Source organism: Protopterus annectens, chromosome 2.part0, assembly GCF_019279795.1.
Source record: "Protopterus annectens isolate FY-2018-M chromosome 2.part0, PAN1.0, whole genome shotgun sequence".
NCBI lineage: Eukaryota > Metazoa > Chordata > Ceratodontiformes > Protopteridae > Protopterus > Protopterus annectens.
The window spans coordinates 1,768,903,066-1,768,927,380 of record NC_056728.1 but is presented as its reverse complement, the minus strand read 5'-3'; positions in this window follow the sequence as shown (position 1 = coordinate 1,768,927,380).

Below are 24,315 nucleotides of genomic sequence, written 5' to 3'. Positions count from 1 at the left end.
GTCTTCTTATCTTCTAGCATCAATGGCGCGTGTACTATATGATTTTTTTTCATAAAAAGCATACTGATGTGACACCTATTGTTCTATTAACTTTTTATGTGAACTATAGTTGTCAGCCTCTTATCTCGCTCCAATTTTGCAGACCATCTCTTATTTTGCCTCTTATCTGTGCCCTTTTCCTCATTAACTTCTTGTTTTGTGGTAAATCACTGAGGATAGCACTAAGTTAGTAAAGCCACTCATTAGAGTTCCATAGTTTTTATTGTTCAGAAAATGCATGCCCGTGCAGAACCAGTTGTTTTGTTAACTTTTTCAGTGAATTACAGTTGCCTGGCACTTAAGTCACTGAGCTATTAACAAACTGTGCCCTGTTGTCAGAAGTACAGTTTGACTCCTTCTGACTCAATTTACCTACGGAATAATATTGAGCATGTTACTTAACCTCTGGAGAGGAATACTTTGTCCAGTGGATTTTTCTGGTTATCAAATATAATATTTAAAATTTGTCCCCCATTATTATTGGCACTGTCCAAAATTCTTAAGCAAAGAAGTTGATAGGTATTTTTTCTCTATTCCTTGTAAAATCTGTGGCTTCCATCAAGTTGTTCTGGATTGCATTGATTAAATAATGACAGGCATGTGAGTTTCGGACTTTCAGAAAATGCTTGCTAATTCAAAGTATGTTATTCTAAAAACTTTTTAAGTATATAAATATTTAAAATGTGTTCCTCATTTTGGATATTTCTGTCTGACTCATGAGCTCAAAAGTTGAGAGGGTTCTGGTAACAATAAGTGGAGATCATTTCTGGGTCATTATTTGTGAATGTATTAATACAATTAGCAGAACATGCTGGAGGGGCAGGTTCATCTCCAAAAGACTGCCCATACTCTGGAATAAGCTTCCCATTCATGTCAGGCAGAGCACCTTGCTGGTTCTCTTCAAGAGAGATCTTGACGACTGGATGGGTAACAGAAAGTTCACTCCAGGGATCATTCCAGTTGCCCTACTGGATAGGGGCACTGTGAACTAACAGGTGGCATGGTGCCTGGGCAAATATTTTTGGGCTGGGCTTGTAAAGGCTTCAGGGTTATTAGCCTAGTACACACCTATGAACTTATGAACTTGATCTTAAGCATATATCTGAGGTGTACCATCATTAATTGGTTGCAATTAATGGCCATGGGTGCATGCATGCAGGCATAGATCTCAATTGTTTCTATCTTTCCTGATATTTATGATTTCTTGTAAAATTTGTAGCTTTCTCTTAAAGTGCTGTGGGCTGACCCTCATAAGATTTGTGGCTTTCTGGGAAGGTGATGTGGACTAAAGTCATTAAACAATGGCCAATGTAAATTTTACACTTCATACCATTGAAAAAATGTTTCCTAATACAAAACATGTTATAACAACTTTCTAACTATTTAAGACCAACCCCCAAATTCACTATCCTTCCATGCAGGACTAGCTTAATCCTGCATGGAAGCGGCCATTTAGGAGCAGGATGGCAGCACGCCATGCATATTAGTGAAGGCGCGCTGCCTGAGCGCCTAATCTTACATGGAGCATGTAAGAGTGCAGTGCGAGTATCCGAGAGCAGAGCTCTCAGAATATACATGCCCCTGCAATGAAGAACAGCACACAAGTCAGAAAAGAATGAACGACACCACTCATAGGTGTACGCATACCCCGAGCAACTTCCCCCACGTGTACAAGAACAATAGTTAAAACAACAAATATATAGATTTTTTTTTTATGAAACAGATTAAATTTAACCGTTGGTGCACGGGTTTGCCCATCACTTAGGTACAGTTAATTCAGCTTAAATGGCAGAAGAGGGTAAAAAGCAAGATATATGCAAAGGAAGCAGTACAGCAATAGTGTAGTGGGCAGAACATTTGCCTTACGAGCAGCCATTCTCGGTTCGAGTCCCACTGTAGTACAGTCCATTTTCCATGTCAAATAACTTCATGACCAATATTTTTAGTTGCATAACCTACTAAATAACAAATATTTGTGAACTGGTGTACTGCATTAAATGCAGATGTGAGGTGTCAGTGTCATAACGTTGCAAAGTCCAGATATAATACATGTGCCCCATACAATGTATGAACACAGGAATCAGGGGTACAAAATGTGTCATGAATGATAACTCCATGCAGCTTCCAAATCCCCCGCCTTCAAAAGAACCATTAGACATTACTGTCTAAATTACTGCAGTGGTAAGTGGGAGTAAGCACTAGTAAGCAAGTGTAAGAACAATTAAGCAGTAGTAAGTGGGAGAAAGCATATGTAAGCACTAGTAAGTGGGTTTAAGCCTGTTTGTGTGGGGGTAAGCAATGCGCACACAGATAAAGCAATATTGAAGCTAACTCTCTGTAAGCATATTTAACCGGAGGTTAGCAGTGCTTACCCTCATGCAAACCTGCTTACAAGTGCTTAAAAGTGCCTTAATCACATTGTATCCAACAGCCGCTGTTCTGCCCCGCAACAAAATAAACAGCCTTTGCAGGGATTGAACCCATGACCCTATACACTGCAGTCACAGTAGTTAACCACTAAGCCATCACAGCAGTATATAAGATTGAGGTATCACCAAACAAATCCTCACTATAGGAAAATCAAACTGAACATGTGAAAGGAATCTGTATACAGTTATATGTTCTATAACCTGCTACATAACATAAATATGTGAACTGGAGTACTGAAGTAAACCCAAATGTGAGGTGTAATTGTAATGGAGTGTTGAAGTCCCCTATTAAACACAAGGACCCCATACAGTGTACGTATACATCAGTCATGGATACCAGACATATATATGACATGTAATGAATAATAAATTAATGCCAAAGAGCAAATATAATGCAAAGTAAATATTAAGCAACACTACGCATTGCACAGTTCAGCTTAGTAGGTGTAAGCAATGTGTAGGCCAGCTAACTCATTTTGCCCAGTGGTATACCCCTTTAAACAATGCCAACCTTAGGTAAGCAGGTTTGCCCATAGCTTAGCCTTTTCAAAACTGTCCAATCAAGGCAAAGTGTGGGAAATCAGCCCTATTTAAACCCAACAGGTGGGAATACATCTCATAACTGGTTGTAGCTTCCCCTTGCAGGCACCATGTCTGGAATGGGAGAGGGAGTGCGCTTTTGGGTGCAGTGCTGGGGCATCTAAGAGTCCAAAGTCATGGCAGGACTCCTTGTCAAAGATCATGAGCAGAGACTGCTACAGGGCCTCTACCAGGGTTCCTAATATAAAGCGGAAGCCTGGGACAGTCTCGCCTGTGACCTCACCATTGCCACTGGCATACCCTAAACTGGTGAGCAGGTCAGGCATCACTATGCCGACCTGAAGCGGCGAAAGGGGAATCTCTTGGATCAGTGGAACCAAGAGGCTAGGAGGACAGGGCAGCTCCCAGTAGTGTGTAAGTATCACTCCACTACCTGTTTAATAATTGCCAGGTCATATATATTATGGATAGGTATGGCTAAATATTCCTCTTATGTCCTCACAGCGGCAAGTGAGCGGGCTGTGAACCAGGATGCCCATGGCTGTTGCTTGGAGAGGTTGCGACGCGAGGCAGGTTAGTAATACTCTTGCATGTACTGTCACAGGAAATAAATCTAACTGCATTAGTAAGTCAATTGCCTGTATAAAACCTGTATTGTTTAATGCAAGTACTGCATACACCAGAGAATATGACAGAAAGAGTCTCATATAGGTTGTATGTAAATAAAAGCATAATGGCCTGACAATGAAGGTCTAACTGCTGTACTGCATGTGTTTACTCTGGTATCATATGGTAATGTAGATTTGCAATCACTTAATAAATGCTGTTGTATTAAGCACTGTGTTTACCCACACTGTGCAACATAAATTAAAAATGTGTAGGAATGTCTGTATATGACTGGTGTAATATTTAGAGGTCACCTAGTACAACCGGGAGAGATATAGACAGAAAACGGTGAAAAAATGGACAACAATATCCAAATAGCACACACAACTGAGATGTGAACTGTTGTATTTTTAGCACACACAGCCATGGTTCAAATCCTGGGAGTGGTAGTAGTCTGCATACAGAATCATACCCCACAACTGTGGAGATATGTCAAGAATGTCCAGTAAATTGGCCCATATCTGCTGCCTGTCACTGTGTCCCCCTGGGAAATCAGTGGGATGATCCCAGACATATTGGCTGCAAACAAGAAATACAACTGATTGTCACACATCTATAAAAACAAATCTGTCACTTTAGCAACTCCACAAACTGTTATGACAGTAATAAGCCAAGTATGTCCAATCTACACCCCCATGTTGTCAAGCTGTGACCGAGTGTGTACAGTTATAGTGAGATGTAAGTGCATAATACTAATGTAAAACTGGTACTTTGTGTGGCAACAGTCAGGTAGTGCTATCAAACATTGCTCCCACAGGTCCATCAGATATGAACACTGTGCCCAGAAATAAAAGAGTGATAGCCTGCACTGGTACTGTTTATTTTGGTATTGTATGGCACTGTTAGTGTTGCAGTTGCTCTGAATAAGAAGGTATTACTCATCACTGTCACCCACACTCTGCTACATAATATAACTGTCTAGGAAATCCTGTATAAGAGTGATGTAATACAAGGTCAGAATGTAAAGCCAAAGGAGAATTATACACAGAAATCAGATAGGAGATATACAGCAATATCCATATAGCACACACAACTGTGATGGACAGTGTTTTAGTGTTAGCAGACACAGCCATGGTCTGAATCCTGGGAGTGGAAGTAGGCTGCATACAGAATCATACCCCACAACTGTACAGATATGTCCAGAATGTCCAGTATATTGGCCCATATCTGCTGCCTGTCACCCTGTCTCCCTGGGAAATCAGTGGGGTGATCCCAGATGTTTAGGCAGCAGACAGGAACTACAACTGATTGTCACACATCTATAAAAACAAACGTGTCACACTAGCAACTCCCCAAAATGTTATGTGAGTATTAGGCCAAGTATGTCCGATCTACACCCCCATGTTGTCAAGCTGTGACCAGAGTGTGAACAGTACCAGAGTGACATGTAAGTGCATAATACTAATGTGAAATCTGGTACTTTGTGTGGCAACATTCAGGTAGTGCTAACAAACATTGCTGCCACAGGTCCATCAGATACGAACACTGTGCCTAGAAATAAAAGATTGATACCCTGTACTTGTACTGTTTACTTTGGTATAGCATGGCATTGTGAGTGTTTCAGTTGCTCTAAATAGCAAGGTATCACTGATCACTGTCACCCACACTGTGCTACATAATATAACTGTCTAGGAAATCCTGTATAAGAGTGTTGTAAGTCACTGAAGGTTGAAGAGGGCAATAGTCTACATATGTCCCGGTTCACCTGCATGTGGTCAAGACATGGCCAGAGTTTGTGCAAAATGAGATCGAGAGGTATGTGCATAACATCATCCTGGAATCTGGGAGTATGTGTAGAAACAGTTAGTTAGTGTTAACAAACAATTCCTCCACAAGTATACAAGGTAAGAGGTGTATACTGCAGATAAAACCAGTCCATGTATGTAGTTGTCGACAGCCATTACACTGTCCAAACTAAGGCAATAGGGTAATGTAGTAATACTTGTAAGGTAAAGATAACAGCACTGATTAGGAAAGTAATGTGAACTACAGGAATATACTAGTTGTTACTTGACATCTTTCTCTCCCCCTACCATATCTCCAACAGTGCACTAAATACCCACCTCAACTGGTACGTCATAACTCCACTGTAATGTTGGGATATATGTCCTATTGTTTGATAATTATTTAAATGTGTTTCTATGCATGTGTTATGTTGAAATACTCTAACACTGATGGCATGGTGCCATCAATGTACCTGCATGCTGTTGTTATTACCACTGTGGTCCCATATATGCATGCGTTCTGTTTGCTATGCAACTGTTCCATATCTGGTGTCTGGGTTAATGGGAATATCTATGCATGCTGTTATACCTAATCCTGGAATGTGTTGACTATTACTAACTCACATATATTGGTAAACCATAAACACCATAGTACGTATGGGAATGCAGGTACCAGTGGACCCACCTGTCCCACCTCAGCTGGCCGTGGCACCAGGCACCAGCACATCTGGGGTGAAACCCAGGACCTCCTGGTCTGTTGGTCCTGCACCACCTTTGGGTGGAACCTCCTCAGGGGATGTGGGTGCAGACTGGAACCTGTCACCCGTCACCAGATCTGGGTTGTGGTGCGCAGCGAGCTCCGCATGGAGGTCAGAGATCTGCTACGCCAGCTCGAGGGCCACATGTCGCAACTAGAGGGTCAGCCTGGCTCTCCAACTCAGCCCCAGCACAGCCACCTTTGGGTTGTGAAGGTGCAGTGGTGAATGCCCATGGGTGGGGACCTCAGTCCCACTGTTTCCACTAGGGGGCTCATGGGCTTCCAATTTCCCAACACCCCTTCCCATCAAGGTGTTTCCCCTCACATGGTCATATACCGCCCCTGTATGTGTCTTGTTTGTCTTGTCTGTTAACCTACCTCCCCAAATATACCTACTATCCCTCCCCAACATCCTACTCTCACCTGAAAAAAAAAAGGGCAAGCTGTTCCCAAAAAAAATATTGACCCATACATAGCTGTCCATTTTGCAAACGTGTCCACTGGACACATGTAATCTGGTCTAATTGGAATCATAACATATTATTGTTGTCCTCACCCCTCTCTCAGGGGTTTGAGTGTCCAAATCTACCTCCAAATTCAATGTATATGCACAGCTGTTGCTGTAGACAAAATGGGCAGCTATAGACCTTCCCTACACCCTCCTGAACATCCCTGGCTATTTTCCCTACTATCTTTCCCTCTTTGTGCCCCTTTTTCACCACCTTCCTATCAACTCTTTTTTCTTTTCTTTTAAAGAAATTAGCATGGGGGTAAGTGGGAGTAAGCACTTTTAAGCAGCAATAAGCGGGTTTAAGCTTGTTTGCACAGGGTAGGCAATGCTTACACAGGTTAAGCAATTTAGAAGCTAACTGAGTATAAGAAACTGTAACCAGAAGTTAGCAGTGCTTACATCCGCGCAAACCCGCTTACAACTGCCTAAAAGTGCCTTAATCACTCTGTATCCGATGGCCCTTGTTCTGCCCAGCAACAAAATAAACAGCCTCTGCAAGGCTCAAACCCTACACACCATAGCCAAAGTGATTTACCACTAAGGCATGTCAGATATACATAACCCTGATGTTTTTACAAATATATCATCCAGCCCAGTTATTCAGCAGTACAGGAAATATATTTAAACATGTAAATATATGTGTGTGTGTGTGTATATATATATATATATATATATATATATATATATATATATATATATATATATATATATATATATATATATATACATACATATATATATATATATATATATATATATATATATCACATATATATATATATATATATATGTATATATATATATATATATATATATATATATATATACATACATATGCATAAGAGAGTGGCCTAATGGTTAAGGTGTTTGCCTTACAAACACAAGGTGCAGGGTATGAGCCTCACAAGAGATAACTGGCTAGGCTTAAAATGGCTCACAAGGGCAGTTAGCCTAGTACTAATCTATGAACCTATGAACATCTATAGATATATATATCTACATCTATATGTCTATATATGTACAGCAATATATATGTAAGCATAAATATATATATAGGTATATACAGACATATATATCTATAGATATAAAAGAGAGCATAGCAAAAACATATATGTCCACATGCACCATTAATGGGGGTGAGGCGGCCCAAGCAACATATGTCTTGTACATATAGATAGCCCCCCCCCCACAGCCACACACATCTGCCCTGCAATATAATGCCAGCTGTTGCAAATCCCATAACCAGGACCTGACACAAAATGGGCACAAGATGTTAACAGTACTCCATCCCACCTGTATGATGTCAGGCTGGTATCAGTAACATATCACGCAGTACAGTCTGGCTACCATAGGGAATGTACAATGTGGAAGCAATCAACATTCCTAAGATACATATACACAGACACATATATGCTGATACATACATATATATAGATTTATATACATATATATATATATATATATATATATATATATATATATATATATATACATATATTATATATATACATATATATATATATATATATATATTTAACTACATACACACACAGAGATATGTATAGGAAGATACATATGTAGAAGGTGCACACAATATGGAACAGCCACTATGCCTACAGTAGCCACCTTACCAAATGAACACTGTTTGATGAATCTGGGTATCCTGAGGCAATGTTACAACTGCCTCATGTACACAGACAACCATATCCTCCTACCACAAAACACTAACATATGTGAGAGATGTACTTATACAGCCAAACTGGAGGCTAAGCTGTCTCCACCCAAGACTGGAACAGAAAGTCAGGAGGAGAAGGTTAACACTTGCACCACACCTCCAGCCACACACAGACCTACTAAACTAGCACTGGCAAAATATACACATAAATACAAAAAATCATATTCGGGAGCTCTAAATAAAAACCTGCAAAAGCATCAGAGACCTCTAAAGCAGACGCCCAAACAACCTGCACCTCCCGTCACAAACCAGACAACAAATAAAACACAAAATCAGTGTGTCACATAATCACAGCCCTTAAGGCGAAATAACATACCTAACACACTAGTAATAGGTGACTGAATAGTCAGGCACACTGATGTCCCACTCACTAGGCTGGACAAGCAGAAGGTTACTGTTAGATGTAAGTTGGGAGCCAGAATCCACTACATAACACAAGCACTCAGGTCACTCCAGAACAAGTACAAATATGACTCTGTCATTGTGCATGTTGGTGTGAATGACCTGAGACATACCTCCCTGGACTACATGAAAAGAGACATGGAAGAGCTCTCTGATCATGTAGCCCAGGCCAGTAAGACAAGACCCTGAGAAGCATCCTGCCCTCACCAAGAATGATACCTCAGTATAAAGAAAAAATTATCAGTTTCAACAATTGGCTAAGCTTCTGGTGTCATTCAAAGGGGATCCAGTGTCTGTCAGCCTGGAACGACATGCTCAACAAGCCGCATTGCTTCACAAGAGATGGCTTGCACCTGTCACCCCTAGGCTTTTGAATACTGGCCAAGGCTCTTGCTGCCCCCATAGTGCCTTTTTTAGGCAAGGCTCAAAAGTCAAACCCATCTCCGTAAACAGCACAATTAACAAAAAACTGAGGGTTATGCTACTCAACGCCAGGAGTTTAAATCTCAAAATGCACGCACTCGAAGCACTCCTCAGTATGGAGAACGTTGACATCTGTGCAGTAACTAAAACCTGGTTCAAGGCTCCAGACAGCACCCCAGCACTACCAGGCTACAACTCGTACCATATGTTTCGACCACAGAACACAGACCGAAACACAAAAGGAGGGGGTGTATCCATATTCATCAAGGATACCTACACCTCCAGGATAGTGGCACAGCATGATACCTCTGAGATCATCCACGTGCAACTAACATCGGGCAAATCTGCAATGCAAATTGTGTCCTGCTATAGATCACCCTCCATGACCCAGGACCACCACTCCACCTTTCTGGAGACACTGGAAAACATGAAGGTCATACCAAACACCCTGATATTGGGCGATTTCAATTACCCTACCATTAACTGGGAAAACTACTTGAGTACAAACTCCCAGGCCCAGAGCTTCCTGGAATTCATCAACTCAAATGCCCTGGATCAGCTGGTAAACTCCCCTACCAGAGGTGAAAACATATTTGACCTAGTCATCACAAACATGGGCGACAGGTGTTCCAAACCGGAGGTCAACCCGTCACTGGTTAGATCAGACCATAAACTAATCACTCTGGATGTCCACCTCCCACCACCACCCCCAGCTAAGGAAACCACAGTAAAAAACTTTTTCTAAAGCAAACTTCACCTTACTTAAGACAGAGGCGGTAAGTTTCACAGCCCCCACGCTAAAGGATAACGCTGCCCAAGATGCAGAAATCTTTACAAATGCACTCTATGAGCACCTACAAGGATTCATGGATCATGCCATCCTTAGCAAAACCAAGACTCACTTCTCTAAGAGAAGGAAACCAGCCTGGTGGACCCCTGTCATAAACAGGCTATACAATAGAAGGAGGAAACTAGATCAGAAAAAAAGCAAATCCCAAGAAGGAAAGACATCCCTGATCAGTATCAGTAAGAAACTAAGGTCCCTCATAAAATCATCCAAGGCTAACTTTGAAAGAAAAATAGCCAAGGATTCAAAAGATAACCACAAAGTCTTATTTAGCAATGTTAAGAATCTAAGTGGCAACTCACAGATATGCACTAAACTAGTGCAAAATAGAACTAAATATACTGAACCTATTGATATTGCCAACATACTGGCAGATATATTCAGTGCAAACTTCACCCCCCTCTCACCCCCAAAAGGGCCCACAACAATACCGGAAAAGTGTAGTGTCCCAGAAATCACAGACACACAGGTGAAAATAGCCCTTTCAAAAGGCAAAAACACAGCATCATTGGGGCCAGATGGTGTCCCAGGCTGCATCTTGCACGAACTACAGAATGAACTAACCCCACACCTAAACACGCTGTTCAATCTCAGCCTCTCCACAGGCTACATGCCCATAGACTGGAGCACAGCAACGGTTATTCCACTCCACAAAGGAGGGGCCACATCTGACCCTGGTAACTATCACCCCATAAGTCTGACTAGCCTGGTCTGCAAGGCTATGGAGCGCATCATCATGGAACTCATTAACAAAGACATTGGGAACCTCCAAACACTTGACCCGACCCAGTTCGGCTTTGTTAAGGGCAGATCATGCCTACTAAACATGGTTGACTTCTTCGAGACAGTCACCAAGGAAAGGTTGTTCACACAGCCTACCTTGACCTTGCCAAGGCTTTCGACACCATTCCCCACTCAAGTATTACAGAAAAACTCACCAGCCTGAACATAAACCCCTATGCCATGAGATGGGTTGCCAACTGGCTTACAGACAGAACTCACACGGTAAGAATAGCGGGCTCCAGGTCCAACTCTAAATCATTCACAAGTGGTGTCCCACAAGGCTTGGTCCTGGGACCCCTACTGTTCAGCATATACTTCTCAGAAGTAAAGGCAAACACAGGAGGACTATGGCTAACCAAGTTTGCTGATGACTGCAAACTGGGAACCATAACTGACTCTCTGACTGATACGGGCATCCTCCAAAAGGGCCTTACTGAGACGGACACCGGGTATCAAAGTCATGGCCTCAAGCTAAATGCCAAAGAATGCATAGACATTCCCTTTGGGAAAAACAAAACACCCACAAATTACCACATAGGTGGCAGTCCCCTTAATACAGAAGACGTAATAAGAGATCTGGGGACCCAGGTAGATAGTAATCTCTCCTTTGACAATTATATTGCCAAAGTAGTTAGGAAATCCTTTGATGTGGCCCATCTAATTACTAAAGGGTTCACATCTAGAAATAAAGAGGTTATAGTGCCCCTCTACTCGTCACTCATCAGACCCATCATAGAGTACAATGCCCCATTTGGGATGTACCTCATAAGACACTTCCAACAGCTGGAGAGACCACAAAAGTACCTCACCAAGAGGATTACTGGCCACAAACATATGTCCTATGCAGCCCGACTGAAAAAACTCTGAGTGTACTCAGTGGCATATCGCTTACTCAGAGGTGATCTCTGCCTGACTTATAAAGCCATGTTCAACTCAAAATTAATGGACATGCTCCACCTAAAGAAATCCAAGTCACTGCGAGCCACACGCTCTAGTGAGCTAAACCTCACCACAACAATAAATAGAACATGCTGGAGGGATAGATTCCTGTCACAGAGACTCCCCATGCTTTGGAACAAAATTCCAAACTACATTAGGTAGAGCCCCTCACTAATACTCTTCAAGAGAAACCTTGACGAGTGGATGGGGTAACAGAAAATACACCCCTGGGATCACTTCTTTGGCTCTGCTTGACAGAGGATCGGTTAATTAATCAATGGGGTGGTGAAAGCCGACACACTCTGGCTAAGCTTATAAATGCCCTCGGGCAGATAGCCTAGTACCTATCTATGAACCTATGAACCTTTGAGCCACTCATACAAATGACAGTTGTTGCCTGCAACATCTACCTACAGAAAGGTCAAAGGATATAACACCACACACAGGTTTGCATACATGGAAAAGCTTTATTTGTGTACTATTACAGTTGTATATGCCATGTCATAAAGCTGTTTAGACTCTGACATACACATAAACAGAGTAATGCAACTGTGAAACAGTTATATTAATACAGTAGTCTGGAAAGGTTTACATATGTTGCTGTCCAGGCCGAGCCCTTCAAAATAGTACAATAGTAAAGACAGACTGGGCCACAGGATACCAAACAATCAACAGTAAGTAATGCAGGTGTATAGTTCAGCAGCATCTATCTACATTCTGTACACAATCCCTAGGGGTAAAGACCTCAGCTGACCCAATGGGATGTATCTGTTACATAACAAGGCATAACTGACACCATCACAATCACACTGACAAACAAAACAGTCTGTATGGCAGGAAGCAGTAGGCCTGCATTTACCCAAGGTGAATTGTATGGTAATGTACATCCAGATACCATAAGGCAGCTTACCCCTGATACCCCCACATGTTGTAATGGCCTAGGTTAGTTATGGTGCATCCCCCCATAGACTGAATAATAGAGGGCCATATACCACTGTTACATACACTGGCCTCTGAAGTGCATAAGGGCACACATGTATTGTGTAGTTGAAGCCCACACATATATGGACCCAACCCCATAATATGTGTGGGGGCCACAACAGCAGTGGACCAATAGCAAGAATGATAGCATGACATACTCACAGCCCACTACATAACAACCCCAGACATAGGTGTGTAATAGGGTTACCTGCAATCTGGCCCTACATATACCCCCTTAATGTCAGGCTGTGCCCATATGTGGCACCTGTCTGTGTTGTAGCAAGGCAGAACAGTGTAGCTGTGCAGGAAGGTGTTGTGATATTGTGGACCGCATCTTTGAATGTACCCCATATATAGGTATGCATATGTGTACATATATATATATATATATATATATATATATATATATATATATATATATAAAAGATATGTTTATGCATTTCATGATGAAAGTTGTTTTGTTTTTAATGGTTACAAAGTATTCATTGGCTCATTGTTTCCACACAGAAAGTTAATTGTAAAGTACATGGATGTTCCAGTTTTATGTAAATCTCAAACCTAATCCCCATGTATATACAAATGAGAAAAATATCTGTAATCTTTCAATTCTGATGAAGTTCTTGGATATTAAAGAATGAAAGCACTAAATTAAACTCATCCGTTCCAGCGTGTTTTTTCCTTATGAAGTAGATGCCTCTGAAGTTTTTAAGTTTGAATATATATACAGATACCCATGTGTAGACATATATATACACACACATATAATCATCATATATATCTACACATATATAGATATATACCTATATGCACGTCTACATATATACAAACACACACACAAACATATATATATATATATATATATATGTAAATACATGTCCCCTATATTACCACCACAGTGCTGCATGCTACGTGTGAGGTAACAGCACACATAGCAATACACACAAAAATATACACAGCTGTCAGTGTGTGCAACATGGATGGGTATGTCACATGTGAACCCCTTGTTGGGACCACATTGCCCTTGTCTGTGAAGTATTGAATGGGAATATGGGGAAGTATGGCAGGTATAGTTGTGGAGGTGGTCAGGGTTGGTAGATACAGAGGACAGCCTACAGGGGTGGTATGTGACACATGGTGGGTAAACACCCCTGGATGGTGTGGGTGGTCTGTGATGCGGATGGCCCATGGGCCCCAATATGGACAAAATGGGAACAAGCCTCCCACCCACTGCTACTCACAACAGCAGCCCACATCCCGAAGGTGCCTGGCCCAGAGGCTGAGCAGGAGGAGCATGTGGACCCTGTGAATGTGTACTGGGTGCCTCAAGGTGATGTAGCACATCCCACATGTGTCTGTGGAGCCCACTATGGAACAGACCCTGGACCTGACCTCGGGGGACAAGATCATGCCTGTGTGTGCCCCCAAGGGGGGACAACACCCCCCTCAGTTGGTTCCACCTGAAGGTATTGCTGGACCAGTACATGAGGAGGCCCCAGGATGGGTCCCACATGTGATGTGGCCTGGTAACATGGGCAGATGAGTTTGGAGAGGTGGTTCTGCTGGCTGATAGTACATAAACATGCTATTGTATCACTGTTATAGAACATATGTGGGTAGTAATAGTCTACACAATCCTGGAACATGTCCAACAGCATGCATAGATATCCCCAATAACACAGAATGTCCAATGTGCAGCAACCACATAGCAAGCATACCACAGGCATATATGGAACCATAGTGGCCCTGACAATGGCATGCAGGTGAATAGTCTGTAACAGGCTAGTAATGATAGTGTCCACACAGGGAACATGGTTACAAACACATTGCACAAAGTGTGGTACAATACAATATCTGCCCCACTGGTAGGTAAGTTGTAGCCATACCTATTGAGTTGTGTGTACAGTTTGTTGTGGCTGATATGGTGGGTGGGTGACAGTGATGTGTAGTAAGAACTGTGGTAACCTTGCTGCATGACTTGCTCACACCTGTGTCCATCTTTATGTCTTTCAGGCAAGATGTCACATGGAAGGCTTCTGGCTTTCTCAGCTTTAAAGAACGACACTGTGGTAAACCACCTAATCTAGCACTACCCTGTCTTGTTTGGCCGGGCTGCCCATGATCAGCAGGAGTGGACCGCCCTGTGAAATGACCTAGTCCACAGGGTCAATGATGTTTGACTGCACAACCGCCGTTTTAAGCAGGTCCAGCATCATTGTTCTGACCTGCTTCACAATGCCCGACGGTGTGCTGCTGCAGTCCGGGGGGGGTCACCTTGCAATAGGGGGGGCCATGCCATCCATCGCCCCTGACATGTGTGGAGGAGCTCCTAGCCAGCCTTGTGGCACCTGCCCATCTGCATAGCCAACAACTGCTGGACACCATTGTGGAGGTGGGTGCTACCCACACACCAGCTGAGGAGTGTGCAGGTAAGGCCACAGGGCACATCAGTAGACCACTGTTGCATATACATCTGCGTCTGTACAGGTAGATCATGCATATCTGACATGTCATAGATATAGTTTGTTGCTACATAGTAGTGATAAACAGATGCACATATGTGGTAGCATTGTGGACATGTACTGTTGATGTATTGTAATGCTGCACCCACCCTGTAGCAATGCCACAGGTGTGACCACTGACTCTGCATCTCTCACCCTCTTATGTAGGTCCCTCCGGTATACCACCAAGGCAGCTGCATGTAGCTGGTGAGTAAGGTTAATGTTGATGCTTGCCAAAACACCGGGCATGTAATGTCTATGGTATATTCCATGCATACATCTAACATACCTACCCAGAATGCATACTGTACATGTGCAGATATTGTTGATGTTAAATGCACGGCATCACAGTAATGACCATGATGGGGTATTGGAAGGGTATGTCAGACACCTGCAAGATAACTAACATCCTGTCATTGCAGAATGTGCCCACAGGGAGTAACATAATGGTGGGAGACATGGCCTACAGTACGGACATGTTTGAAACATCACCCGTATACAGTGCAACACCAGTGTATATACTTGTAGGACAATGGCAACTGTTGCAGAGTTACACTATGGCATAACGTATTACTGTGGTCCACATTATCAGCTGGGACTAGGCTGTAACATGTGGTGTTCAGTGTATGGGACACTGTAAACTGACACACGTGTAGGCCTTACTTGTCAGGCATCTGCAAAAAGGCTGAAGGTGGGGGGGTGTCAGCATGACACACCAGTGCACTGCAGCAGGGATCCTAAAGATGCTAAGAATGGCTGTATCTGCACATAGGTTCAGGAACTGTGGCAGATGTACCCCTACCCCCATAGCAATAGTGATGGCAGTGTGTGAACACCAAGGGATGTGCACATGAGTAGACATTGCAATCATGCAGATTAGGGGAACATGTGTAGGGCAGACTGAACATACACTGGCAAATGTAGATGTCCCATGCTAGTATACCCCTGCCAGGAGTAGTGACTGTTGTAGTACACATGCCCACACAGAGTGTATGCATCGTGGTCAGCATCCGCACACCTAACACATTCTGTAGACACTGCATGTAAAAGTACAGGACATATGTCACATATCGGGCTCATGTACTGTTAAGATATGCGGTGATGTGGTCCCATGGCAGATCAAGGAAGGATGCATCATATCAATAAGGGTGTGTACACTCCCCATAGCCATGGTATGCTCTGACGGTTACCATTATAATAGTATTGGTTGGTCATACATGGCCCGCTGATGTGGAGAGCTGTAAATCAGACATTAGGCATTCACAAATGACATCTGTCAGATATCATCCTATGTATGTGTTGCTGAAAAACATAGGGGCCTTGAGCATTAAAGCTGACATAACTGACACAATACTACACATTCAGCAATGAGTTGTACACCTGTCAGGTGTGGTGCATTATACATGGCAGGGTGCAGAACAGGTGCACAGCAATACTGTGTACATAGGATGCAGTGGTATCCAGGGGAAGGGGCATCACCTAGTAGCACAGCACATGCATCACACACATGTATACTGTTGCTAGCATGGATTGACTATAACTGCACTGTACGCTGTTGTATACCATATGTTATGCATGTTGACAGATGGGTAATAGGAGAACTGTGTGTACTATCATTGTGCAATCTCACCTGTATGTGTGTGTGTGCATCCTGGGGTGTGGTTAGTTTGTCTGTAGGGTCACTCTGGTGAAGTGGAGGAAGGTTGATGCCTGTAGGATGCATGTGTGCATGTGTGTGTGTTTGTGTGGGTGTCCATGTATGCACATGTGTGATTGTGGGGTTGTTTATACAGCAGTACCTCCCTTTGGGATTGTGCAGTATATGGACATGGACTGCCACATGACACACCAGGAATACTTGTCATGTATGTAATCACAGGACAGCTGATAGTATAATAAGGTCTGTAGCATGGAACAAGCATTGAGAGGGAAGGCAGACACCAGGTATACCCTTAATATCGCATTCAGCAGAGAGGTGACTGACAACCCACGTATGCAGCACTAAAGATGCATTGGGGAATTACTAGTCAATACCAGGAAGTGTATCCATATATTACAGTTATCACATGACAGGCTGATTGAACAGCACATCAGGCATGTACTGAGCAATACATACACATGACACACCAGTGCGTAATATTATGGAGTGAATATAGTAGCCCCAACATATAGGGACCATGCTCATGATGTCCAGACATACACAGGGTGAACACTGAATGACAGCAGTGAGGCCAAGTAAAACCACTCCACTCAGGTCAGGGACGTAATGGAGTAATAGGTCTTGTGTTGTGATCACTTGTCTAGGCATTTAGAGGACTGATAGTTAATGAGTGGTATCAATGAATGTATGTTACCAAGTGTGATGCAGGATGGGAAATGCATGGGAATATACATGGGACTGTCTGTAAAGTCACAGACAGGTAGATATTAAGATGGTGGCATGTGTGTGTGTGTGTGTGTGTCTATGTGTATTGTTATGCAATGCTGTACAGGTCTTAAAGTGCGTTTATTGTTTTCCCCCACAAGTGGCGAGGTGGGTCAGGGTCCCTCCTGCATGCAATCTGATGTTGGTGTCCATACAGATACCAAAGATGATGATAATACTGTTGAGGCACAGGTGGGGTTGTCAGGGGCCGAAACAGAGCCATCATTTGACATCCCCCTTTTAGCCACCCCAACTTGCACACAGTTTCAGTGCCTATACATACCCCATCACCAGTGGCCATAGCAGAGGGACAGCTGGCATTTGGTGGCAATGCACAGGAAAGTGTGGTAACCATGCCTACTGTGTCTGGTTGCAGCAGGCATAGCCGGATGTCCGGCAGGGCACCACATAGGCAGATAACCCAGGGTGTTCATGGTAGGGCCACTGGTCATCATGCCCCTGGCAGACACGACACAGATGGTACCAGCAAGCGCATGTTTCAGGCTGTCATGGCGGTGCAGGCATGTATGGAACATTACACCAGACAGGGCCTGAGGCTGCAGAGGGCTGCTCTCACATCTGCAACTGACAACTTCCGTGAACTGTCTGGTGCCATCCGTGCATTTACTGAGCTCATGCATAGACAGTCTGGTGAGATGATGGCCTTCATCAACCATGGTTTGTCCATGCCTGAAAGTGTGGTGGGAGTGTGTCAATGGTCAAGTGGCTGTAGGCCAGCAATGCCAACAGCTGGCAGTCAACGTGGACATGCTAGGACACCAAGGGGCTCCTGTAGTGGCAGTACCAGCCCCAGCACTGCAGGGGGTACTGTCTACACCACACCACAGCAGGCCACGAGCATGTGGTCCTGGCCAGTCCCAGGAGAGACCATGGTTCCAGCGGACATTTGTCATCATCAGGTGAGAGTAGCAAATCGAGGCCTGTACCTGGATGTGTCCATGTAACCCCTGGCAGGCATAGTCCACGTGTTTGTGGCCGAAGGCAGTGAACTGCACACCCTGCCAGGTATGGTCTGCAGCTGTCCATAAACACCTGTGTAGGGTAGCCACATGGCAGAACTGTGTGCATGCATACCCACACACTATATAAACACACCTAGGGCAAACCCATACCTACACACACCACATCACCATGCCCAGTTCACCTCATTACACCCCTCACCCACACACATGGTGTCAAATGTGTGGCCCACCCTCGGCCTCTGGAAAACCAACAGTACCTGTGCCACATCCCTGTCATCCATACCATAAATGCAGGGACAGGCTAAAATGGTTCTGATGGACACTGTGACTGTACTACAGTGTACCAAAGTACTGCAGTGTAACATGCTGTCAGGAGTAAAGTGTAATGCATATATGTCAGGTAGTGTAGCCATACAGCAATGATGCATTATAGCTGTTAGTAACACTGGTTGATTGTGGTCTCTATAATGTTATCCATTTGTGTTGTAGGTGTACATGTGTCAGCATGAGGATGGCCTGTAGTCATATTCCACAATGGGGTATGGCACTGTGGTGACACCATGGCTGACATATCTGGGGTACAGTTGAACACATGTCACAGGTTTGTATAACAGTTATTGCCTGTGCCACAAGGACAGGTGACCCACTGGGACATGTTTAATCTACACCCTGATGTAGACCCATCCACATACACGCACACTCTTACTTGGCAACACTGGGACTAGACCCCTACCTAGGTATGTAGTAATACTGAAATGTGTGGCTTTCATTGCACACACCACACAGCGTTTAGGGTAAGGTGTGGTCCAGGTTACATGTTACATCCAGAACATCAAAAAGAAACCTTATAGAAATGGCCGCAAAATGCAGAAGTGCTTTTCTTCAGTTTAATGAAATTATAAAACAATGTATTGTGTTCCATTAAACTGAAGAAAGGTACTTCTGCATTGTGTGGTCATTTCTACAAGGTTTCCTTTTGGTTTTATTAGTGACTGTTTTGCCTTGGAGCAACTTTTTGTGTTAAATGCAGAACATCCCCGACATGTACAGTATGCTAATGGGGGAAGTAATGGGTGTATATGGACAATACATAGTGTGACATACCTTCATATACACATCAACAGACACATAGGCAGACACATGTCCAAGAGACCTGGGCCTATCGCTGCTAACTAACTTGACCATGTGTCCAATGTGTTACAGGTAGGCTGCACACAGCACATGCATAACTGGCCTGGATTGTGGTATCAGTTATCTGTATGGTTGATGGTGACAGTGGTAACCATAACGTGGTACATGGGACATATACCGGGTGTACCTTGATGTACACAGCACCCACATCCCCCAGTGGATATTGTACTCCCTGAAACCCATGATGACACTGACATACCCACCATCACACATTGCCCACGACTGCGATACAACCCATTGTATATCCGAACAATGGTACTACAGGAGTATGCATCTAATGGACATGCCACAGGCATATTAGGGTGTTGCATTGCCATGTCTCACCTATGGGCAGCAACAACACTATCTGTACTACGATGTGCCAATGAGTATTGTAATAGGAGTATGTGGCCTCAGAATGCTGTACCCTACAGATATACAGATATGCAAACATACAAACACTTGCAAGAACTCAATGGCTATCCCATGCCTATCAACCCATTTGTTCAACACTGTTGTGAGGGTACTGCAAGGCTCGTGTAGCCAGTATGGAGAGAAGCTTAACAGGGTACATGTAATGTCCCATACAGCAGCAGCCACAACTGACTATGGCAATGGGTGTTGCAGTGGTTGTGAAGGCCCGCATGGAATTCCCAAGTACAGGTGTGCTAACACACAGACACTGCTATACTCAGTCATGCACACATACACATGTGTCAGTACTGGGGTACATTGCTGCAGGTGGTCATAGCTGTGTACCTAGCTATTGTCCAAGGAGAGATGGGTTGTGTAGGGGATATGTATACAGTGGTATCCTGCCACCTGCCATGTGGCAGCAGGCAATCTGTCGACAGACACTACTGTGGTGACATTCAGAGTGAGGGTGACATGCAACAGCTAATCCACCAGGTGCCTCTTGCACATGACCACTGAGGTGATCAAGTTGACATGTATGCAGCATGCATTACAACACATGGTAAGTGTCTGTGATGGAGACCTGTACCCAAGCATGTTCTGTTGACTGTGGTAGTGTAGTGGAGGTACCCATGGCATGTAGTGCATACAGAGTGTTATCTCCTATATGTGTCAGTTCTTACACAGCTGGGCAGACATGTCAGTGTCAATCAAGCTTAGGTTGCCTGTACATATCCCAGCTGGATACCTGCCATCTGCACATCTGTACAGGGACTGACAGTCATCAGCTTGGCAAGTAGCTATGCAGTAGGATGAATGTGTTGACAGATAGACATTTGACAACAATATGTATGTCATAACTACATGTCAGAAGCCCTCACTAACATGTGCTGTACAGATGGTAGTCTACAGTTACATTCCACATGTCGGCTCATTATCCAGTAGGGGTTATATACTGTGACATAGCTCACACACCAGGGATACAACAGGGAGGCCTCAGAGTCCAGCTATGCCTGCAGGTGTGCCTGTTGTCAGTACTACATTTAGCACTCTACTCTTGCCTGGGTAAGCACTGTCAACAGTAGTACAGCGATGATACACTACATGCCAGTGTGACAGCACGTACCCTGGGCTACTACCCCTGTATGTAACACATTCACATGGATAATAGTGCTGTACAGGCCTCATATATGTCTGTGTCCCAGACATGACACTCACACCCCTTGCTACTGTAATGACAGCACATAGGCGCATGTATAGTACATGGCATTACATACACTTATTACAGATGTCATTACCCTGCTATGTTATCAGACTGGGTGGTGTGAACTGGTTACCAGGGCTAAGCCATGCTTAGCAGGTACCAACATTGCTGCAATATAACAGCTAAGCTGATTTGCGTACTGGTAAGTAAAGCCTACACTGTGTAAGCGCCCGTACATTTACCCATAGCTTAGCACTGCTTAGCTTCATGCAAATCCATGCAAACCCACTTAAAGCTGCTCAAAACTGCCTTAACCACTCTGTATCCGACAGCCCTTGTTCAGCCCAGCAACAAAATGAACAGCCCTTGCAGGTCTTGAACCCAGGATCCTGTACACTATAGTCACAGCACTTAACCACTACGCCATGATCACTGTGAAGGCAGCTGTTGTTTTTCCAATATATCTGTCAATACACATATTGATTAGTATTGAACAATTGCCTTTACTTCCACAATTGTGTAGTACTTGTTATTAATATGACTGTTGCATCACATATGTTGTTTTATCATAATGTACACATAGCAGATACATACAGTGAGATACATCTGGGAGGGCATACACAACCATGAGGTTTACACATGACAGGAATATGGATACATACATATAATAGGTTGATATATGTCTACATGTACATACACATGTATATTCATACATATGTCTGTATACACATCTGTGTAGTGCAATATATATATGGCCATGTGTACATCGCTTTGTATATATATATATATATATATATATATATATATATATATATATATATATATAGATAGATATATATGTGTACAGACATGCCTATTTATGTAGATATATATGTAGATATCTATAACTATATGTGTATACATATCTATTCTGATATACCTATTACTGTCAATATATATGTAGACATCCATAAGTATATGCACATATGTATCTCTATATGTATATGTGTAGACATATATTGCTGTGTATATGTATATATCTGAGTGTTTATATGTATAGATATGTACATATACATATCCATCTATGTATGTCGATATGTATATGTGTATATATCTATATAGTTATATGGATAATTATATATACATATATGTTCACCATATGTCCAGAACATGGAGTGGAGCCCTACCTCAGCCCAAATAGCCCCAACCTCTTAGTGCAAGGGGATGTCAGGTATGTATTGCAGGTATATATGTAGACTATTGTTACTGTAATAGGGATTGTCTTCACAGACATGTTGTGTGTGGGAGGACACATCTGCTTTTAACATGTGTGCCACTGGCTACTGACAGACATCCTAAGGACATTATAGTACAGTACCACTGCTAGCACAGCAATGATCCTGTGGACTACAGCAGAGATAAGCCAATAAATGTGGACAGTTTGACACATTCTGATCAGTCCAGAGGTATACACAGAACCCCTTAGTGCAAGACATGTTGTCCAAACCTGACAATGTGGATGTTAACAACCATGTAGATGGGTATATCATGTAAATACTGGTATATATTTGCCCCCATAGGTTATGCATTCACACACCCCTGTCTGTCCTGACACATAATAACCACTGGTACAGAAGTGACATGGCCACATACTACCCACTAGTTAGTGACATACATCTGTATGGCATCCCACTGCTTTGTCTGAAATACATGACTGTTATGGTGGCCTAGCAGCAGTACACCTGGCAAGTATCTGGACATAACATCACACTGAGTCTACAGGCAGACTGTCACAACACTGGCCTACATTTCTTATGGGGGAATACACATGTACCTGCATATATAGCAGGCTCTACAGGCATGTCACAGCACAGAGTAACAGACACCTGTGTGAAAATGCATAACCACAACCAATGTGAACACAGTCACAGCCACATATTGTAAGCCAGCGTAATATTACAGTATATGGACTATCTGATCAACACCATCCTCATATGTGACACTCACACACTAACCCTACATATACTGGGCCACTACACAGTGTGGTCCGATGCCTGTCTGTGGTATGGGACATGTGTGTGTTTGGCCCTACAAATATGTAAGCCGATAGGGTAACATACACTGGAGCAGCATGTAACATCAGATAGAACAGGACCAAGAACAATGACATCTACCACAGTCTGTACACAGGCCAAGGTACATAGTCACAATACACATACTGTCAACAATCACCATAAGTACACAGACCTCAGTATTGTATACACAATCACAGAATTCCCAGGTTATGTCCTCAAATATAACCCCTACTATACATAACATGTGTAGCAGTCTGATATCTCACTGGCTTGTTATCAGATATGATGTCAATAAATTATGGTGTACAGAACATATGCACCTCTTACTGCATGACATATGTACAAAAGTTGACAGAGTTGTGGCTGGAGGCACAAACGCAGGGCCAATATTAACATGTTGCTGTGCTAACCTCATACATTTACTGTTGTAACAGGGTTTGTTGTGACATATGTCCTTTGAGGGATATGAAGTCAGTAACTCTCATAACTCTCACCATGTACTGATTGCAACCTCACACTGCAGTTCACACATAGGTGCTCTGTGAGTAACACAAGAAACAAAAGGCACCACATACTGCCCAGTCTGCAGATGACCCTACAGATGGGGGTTTCCTCAGAAACATAGCACTGTCATGGCAGGTATTAAAACATGTAGACCAGCCATATCCACACACACCCTGTTAAACCAACATTACTCCAAATGCAGAATAGCAACACTTACATTCTGTAGTCATGTCAGGCACATCCCCCTCCTGTGTGCTGGCCTGTTTCCACAGTATATGTTGTTAGAG